The sequence below is a fragment of the Miscanthus floridulus genome, chromosome 19, assembly GCF_019320115.1.
Source record: "Miscanthus floridulus cultivar M001 chromosome 19, ASM1932011v1, whole genome shotgun sequence".
NCBI lineage: Eukaryota > Viridiplantae > Streptophyta > Magnoliopsida > Poales > Poaceae > Miscanthus > Miscanthus floridulus.
Window position 1 is genome coordinate 107,402,517 of NC_089598.1, and position 7,440 is coordinate 107,409,956.

A 7,440-nucleotide genomic window follows, 5' to 3' on the forward strand; every position below is an offset into this window, starting at 1 on the left:
CTTTGTTGAGGCCAGTATAATCAACTCACATTCTCCATTTCCTGGTCTTCTTTTTAACAAGAACGGGATTGGCAAGACAGTCAAAGTGGAATACCTCTCTAATGAATCCAGCTGCTAGGAGTTTGGTGATCTCTTCACCTATGGCTCTACGCCTCTCGTCATCGAAGCGACGCAGGCGTTGCTTAGCGGGCTTCGAGCCTAGGATGAGATGCAGTGCGTGCTTGGCAATGTCCCGCGGTATGCCCAGCATGTCTGATGGCTTCCATGCGAAGACATCGTGATTGGCACGCAGGAAGTCAATGATCTCACACTCTTATTTGGTTGGGAGCTGGGTCTCGATCCGCACCATCTTGGTTGGGTCTGTGGGGTCGATCCCCACTACCTTGGTTTCCTCGAGCGGATGAAAGGCCGTCGAGGAGGTTGGTTTGTTGCATTCCGGGACTGCTGGGGTCAATGACTCCCCGAGCCGTGGGAGCTCGGATGAGTTGATGACCATGGTGGCAAGCTCGAAATGCCCACAGTCGCATGTGAAGGCGTGTGAGAAGGCGCTACTCACGGTGATGATGCCGTTCGGTCTCAGCATCTTCAGCTTGAGGTAGGCATAGTTGGGGATTGCCATGAATTTGGCGTAGCATGACCGCCCCAAGATGGCATGGTAGGACCCTAGGAAGTCCACCACTTCAAAGGTGATGACCTCCGAGCGGAAGTTGGCTCGGTTGCCAAATGTGATGGGTAGGTTGATTTGCCCAAGCGGGTATGCCTGCACTCCTAGGATCATCTCGTGGAAGGGAGAGCCCACTGGGCGGAGTTCCAACCGAGGGATGCACATGGCATCGAGGGTGTTGACGTAAAGGATGTTGAGGCCGCTGCCTCCGTCCATTAGCACCTTGGTGAGGCGCTTCTTGCGGACGATGGAGTCAATGATGAGCGGGTAGCATCCTGGTCTCATGACGTGTGAGGGATGGTCTCTCTGATCAAAGGTGATTGGAGATTCCGACCAGCTAAGGAAGCAGGGGACGGCCATCTCGGTGGTGCATGCCTCCCTATAGAGTACCTTGTGCTGGTGCTTGGAGCAGATGTCCTCAGATCCACCGAAGATCATGATGCATTCCTTAGGGTCGGGGAAGCTATCCTCGTCCTTGCCTACCGCGCCCCCTTTCTTGGCCGCCGCCTCTTTGCTGTCTCCTTTTGGCTCGCCGGCCTATCGTAGGAAACGTTTGAGGAGCTCGTAGTCCTTGTAGAGGTGTTTGATGGGGTAGGCGTGGTTAGTGCACGGGCTATCCATGAGCTTGTTGAAGTGGTCAGGCAGGCCCTAGTGGGGCTGCTTGCCCACGTGATCAGCCACGGCGACCAACGTGATGTTGTCCGGTCGGCGTCGATTCTTTTTGTTCTTCTTGCCCCTCTGTGTGGAGGTGCCCTCATCTTGGTCCGCGCGCTTGGCCTTGCCTTTGTCCTAGCCTCCGTTGAAGATCGCTCCGACTGCCTCCTAGCTGGTGGCATGGTTAGTGGCGACATCGAGTAGGTCACGGGTGGTACGGGGCTTTAGGCAGCCAAGCTTGTGGATCAGGGACTCGCAGGTCGTCCTAGAGAGGAATGCACTGATGACGTCTGCGTCGACGACATTAGGGGGGAAGTTGCATCATTGGGAGAACCTGTGGATGTAATCCCGCATGGACTCATTGGGCTCCTGTTGGCAGCTCTTGAGGTCCCAGGAGTTACTAGGGTGGACATATATCCCTTGGAAATTTCCGACGAAGACCCTCTTGAGGTCCGCCCAGTTACGGATGCTGTTGTGTGGGAGGAATTCAAGCCACGCTCGAACATGTTCCCCCACGCAGATGGGGAGATATTGAATGATGAAAATGTCATTATCCACCCCTCTAGCTCAACAGGCGAGCTAGAAATCTTCGAGCCAAATACCAAGGTTTGTCTCCTTGGTGTACTTGGCGATGTTGGTGGGTGGTAGGAAGCACTGCGGGAATGGCGCTCTCTAGATACGCCGACCAAAGGCCCGTGGTCCTGGGCCCTCAGGGCTAGGACTCTGGTCGTCTGGCCAGCGACCATGCCTAGGGCACGTTTCACCGCTCCCCTCGATGGTTCGGTCGGGGCTCACATCGCCCACCCTCATCGCCGCCCGGTGGATGTCATCATCATGTCGGGCCTGATGCCGATTGCTGATGACGCTACGGGCGTCTTAGTGTGGACCGAGCCGTTCATGTGCTAGCGGTTGGTGTGGGGCAGGCGCTAGGTTAGACCACGGCGCAGCCGTGGCCTCCCGACTGGTGTGTCCCTACTCCCCCAGTGGGGAGAGAGGGCACGGGTCAGAGTCACGATGCGGAGCTTTCCGCCTATTGAATGGCGGCGGCTTCTACCAGTGCCCACAGGTTTCGGTAGACTGCCCGTTCCTGAGGGTCGACAGGCTCGGGAACACCACGCAGAAGCATTGCTGCAGTGATGATGTTCTGGCTAGCCCCAGCGAACTATGGGGGTCGTTCCCTTCGTTCATGATGTGGCGCTAGACCTGGCAGGCTCGACCCCGAGCGTCGCTCGTCGGGTCACGCGCATGGGGCGCAATGTGCTGTACCGAGCGCGCCGGCGCAGGCGGCGGCTGGTTCTACCGCCGTTGTCGTAGCTCCTCGGCGTGCCATTGTGTGAGCGCGAGGGCCCCTACACGCTGGTCCGGAGGGGTGTGAGTCTGCATAGACTCCGTGACCACCGGTGGCTGTCCTGGAGCGTCCGCCATAGCGTAGTCCCGGGATGGACGGTGGCTAGGTGCCACATCGCCGATGCTGGAGCCATCGCTCCCGACCTCCTCATCTAGGAGTTCGTGGAAAGTGATGGGAGCATAGCTTGCCATTCCCATAAATTCGGACGTGAGAGGTGGCAGCACCAGCGCCCTTCGGAGCCCCTGAGCACACGCATCCGCGAGGGACGCGAGGCCGCAGGGGAACCGGTCGTACGGTGTTTGTCGTGCGAACAATACAGTCCCTCCAGATAATTGGAGGGAGATAGTAAATAGAGAGTAAATAACAGTATGTGCATTACTCACAGCGGGGTTTGAGCAGAGAGTTTGCTCGGAATGAAGCGCAGGCACCTCATCGTTGAAGTCGTCGTGCATCCCGAAGCCGATGGAGGTGTAGTACGCCGAGCTGGTCGGCGACAAAGTCCAGGCTTCTGAAGAGGAAGGCCTAGGATGACTCGAAGACGGGTGGAACCCACATCCCCACAGGTGGGAGTGCGGAAAACTCCAGTGAGCCAAAGCGAGTCATATCGCTTGGGCCCACCATGGCGCAGGTGGTGGAAAAGTGGGCCATCCGATGACCAAAAAGTGTGAGCGTACAACATCTTCCCCACAGACGGCACCAATTGTCGGTGCAGAAAGTGACCAACACGTAAATATTTGTAGTTTTGTTGTACGTTGTGATCGGAGGTGGCCTAGCACTCAATGACACAGGATTTATACTGGTTCAGGCGTCGTGCCCTAAGTCTAGTTTAAGTCAGTCGGTGACTTTATTCCTGAGCCCAGGTGCTCGAAGTTTGTTGTGGGGTTACAAACGGAAGGGAGAAAGATGAGGGAGAGTTTCTAGATGAGCAAGAAGGCGTTAAATATATAATGCAAAAAGGAACTACCTAATAAGCCAGCTCTATGGTTTTTGCAACGTTTCAAGGGGTACAAGAGGTCCGATCGGACTCTGGTCCGAAGGGCCGAGAGTGACGGGAGCCCCGCTATGTGCTAAGTGTTCGAGCGTGTGCTCGGTATAACTTTAGAGTGTCTAAAGTTATTGGGCGTGAATCAATGTAAGTGAACTGATCGATCTCCTTTTTGGGAGAGAGTGCATCCCCTTTTATAGATGAAGGGGATGGCCTTACAAGTGAGAGGGAGAGAGTGCGTATGCTACAAGTCTTGTTGCCCACGCTGGCGGGTACAAGATGACGGTTGGCGCCCACATTACTGTTTAATGTTAGATGCACGTGGGAGGTTGCGTCTTCTTCTTTTGGTATGGCAGACGTCGGTGCCTGCCATACTGTTGATGCCCAGAGGCACGTGGGGGAGCCTTACCGTATTTGTCTGGTATGGGAGTTGATGGCGCCCACAACACTATAGGGGAAAATGTCGGCACCTACAACACTGCTTGGGTTCTATCATGCTAGGGAGGTTGTAGGGTGATGTCCTGCAGGTGTACAGGGTACAGTCCTTGTATTGCGGTTGACTTGAGTGCCCTGCCTTACTTTCTCTGTCTGTTTCCTGGTTCTTACGGAGCGGGCGTCCCTGATCGGTTGATCCTAGTCGGCTCTGATTGCGCCAGTTGGAGAAGAGCTGTAAGCAGGGGTTCGGCACATTCCCGGTCGGAGAAGCGGGTCGGAGTCGAAACTGGTGTTTTGGCCAGGCTTTCCGGTCGGAGAGGTCATCCGGAGGTGCGCCAGTGATGGAAGCGAGCACTGTTCCTCCTTTGTGAGGCCTTCCGGTTGGAGAGGCGGGCCGGAGTCAGAAGCAGGCGCCGTTCCTCCTCGGCTAGGCCTTCCGGTCGGAGATTGGATTGTCCTTCTGGCCTGTCGTTTAGGTGTTGTGGGCTGGCCCAGGAGTTGCGCGTTATTCGCAACATTGTCTGCTAGGCCGAGCCTTTGCTGGGAAGCCGGTCCATGAGGGACCCCGGGTTTATGAACCCGACAATATGATTCAGCAGAAGATAGAGGCCGAGCGGCAGAGGATAGAGGAAGAAAATCGGTTGAGGGTGGACCAAATGTTCCAATACATGCAGAATTTTGTATCGAGTATGGGTCAAGCTTTGCCACCGCCACCGATGCTATTCCCTCCACCTCAGCCACCCACAACTACTGTGAGTCACTTGACACCTTATACTGCAGATTGAATACTTTGACTTAGAGAACTTTAGATGTTAACACAAAATGACTTAGAGAACTTTAGATTGAATACTTTGCATGTTTTTGTGACTAAGTAGAGATGTAGAGTCACCTTATACTGCATCTTGAAACAACTGACCGAGTGCTCCCCTAGTTTATATGTTACTGCTACTCTATATTTGATAAGACACCTTGGTTTGTATCCTGGTTAGCTAGTATCGAAAATCTACTTCAGTACATGGTTGTGTCACAGAATTCATTTTTTGAGCAAGCTCGGCAGGTCCTCTGCCATTGTAGGAGATGACAAAGTATTTACGGATGAAATCCCAAACTAGTGAGAAGAAAATTAATTGAAATAAATGTACTGTTTGAATGGAGTAAAAGTCCCAGGCTGGACAGATTGGGGATCCAGCCATTGTTGCTGTCCGGCAACAGCAGGTATCACGTGTGGTTCAGATGGGCTCTACCTGAATTTTACCATATGCCTTCTGGATTAGCTGGATCAGTTTTTACCATATGCCTTTCTCACTGGACCAAGCAATTCATGAACTCATTACACAGTACTCATCAGGTAGTTGGTTTGTTCTACTTACGCACCATATAAACCAAGATACAGGAGTCAGGTGAGTGAACTGGCTAGTTTAGTAACTCGTGCATCTTAGTGTCTTCCAGCTGTGCTTTGCACCTATGAGGTCAATCCCCAAGCTCATGACTGATTAATATATGAATGGATAGCGTGCTGTCCTGATGAAACTCCGTTTAACCTTTTAATCAATTGTGCTCGATTGTTTTTCTACAGATCTAGTTTTACATCTATGTCTAATTGTCCACTGTACTAGCAGTAAGCTATTAGTTTCTTTTTTCTAACTGTCATGATCTGAGGGAGCCCTTTTGGTTTAAAATCATTGACCAATTTTCGAGCTCTGGATACTGTGGATGTGTATGGTTGTGAAAGAAGCTGTTTTAGCTGGTCCAGTATCAGAGGTATCACCAACTAATTTATTGTCTTTTAGGTCAAGTTCATGGGAGCTACCGCTTTAGGACTGTGTGTTCATTTTTGACTTATTGACTCTCAGTGCGAAATGGCGCATGTCAATTTGGAAACTTGTGAACTTCCATAGTAGTTTAGATTTCGTAGAATCTTTTGTTTTTTTGCAATGTAACAAAAATGATCAACAGGTATCACGTGAATAATGAATTAAGTGCAATCTCCATGTGTCAAGGAACCTTAGATATTAAGTGCATCACATATAAATATCAATCTTGTCCCACACGTGCAATCTCTTCTCTTTTGTGCAGAATCAATCGGCGACATCAAATAATCAGCCTCAAGACCTGGATTTGTCGCGGTGGTTCCAAGGGCCTCCGCAGTGATTGCATTTGTATTTGTGGCTTATTGTGACTTAGTTGTGACTTGTGATGATGGTTTATTATGCCTGTGATGATGGTTTATTGTGAATTATGATGATGGTTTATTATGCCCGTGACATATAATTATGCCTGTGATGATGGTTTATTGTGAATTATGATGGTTTATTGTGAATTGTGAGGGGTCTGTTATACGTGACAGATTAGTAAAAATGGGTGGGTATTGGTCGCTTTGCCGAGTGTAACACTCGGCAAAGAGAGGAGTTGCTGAGTGTCAAGCCAAAACACTCGGCGAAGATGCCATTTTCTGTTATTCTGGGAACCTTCTTTGCCGAGTATTTTGGTTTTGCCGAGTGTATTCTAATGGACACTTGGCAAAGTGACCATAAAATATGTCCGTTGCGCGCTTGTTTGCCGAGTGTTTTGGGTGTGACACTCGGCAAAGTGTCTAAACTTTGCCAAGTGTTGTGGCCTTGACACTCGACAAAGTTTAGAAACTTTGCCAAGTGTTTTGGGCTTGACACTCGGGAAAGTTGAGAAACGTTGCCGAGTGTTTTTCCGTCGTGCACTCGGCAAAAGCGCCGTCACCGTGCCATCCCGTTAACTTTTTTTGCCGAGTGTTTATTGACACTCGGCAAACCATTTGCCGAGTGCGCGATAAAAAACACTCGGCAAATAGTTGTTTGCCGACACTGTAGATGTCGTGTGTTCTATGCCGAGTGTTACACTCGGCAAAGGCACTCGGCAAAGCCTTTGCCGAGTGTCTTTAGGCCTTTGCCGAGTGCCCTCGGCAAAGCTACTGTATCCCGTATGTTTGCTACAGATCTATCCTCTTTGTTTTCTTCCTTGTATGTTTTAGTCTTGTTCTTTTGGTACATCAACTAACACATTTAAGCTTAAGCTACACTACCCCTGCTGGTTAGTACAATTTAGAGGTTAGTATATATTGTGCCCTTTGTACTACGTTTACCTTTAGTTTTGGAGGTTAGTACACATTGCCCCTGCTGATTAGTACCATTTTTTGTTGTTGTTGTTTGTTCTAAATGCAGGATATGATACAATACTGCAATTGGAATTTCCAAGCATAGAAAACAATGCTGGTCGTAATCTCTTTATCCCTATCCATCACGTAATGCTTTTCTTCCCCCTTTTAGTTTCATACTCTAGATTCTATGTTCATTATTCGACATGTATATTATGGTGGTCTTT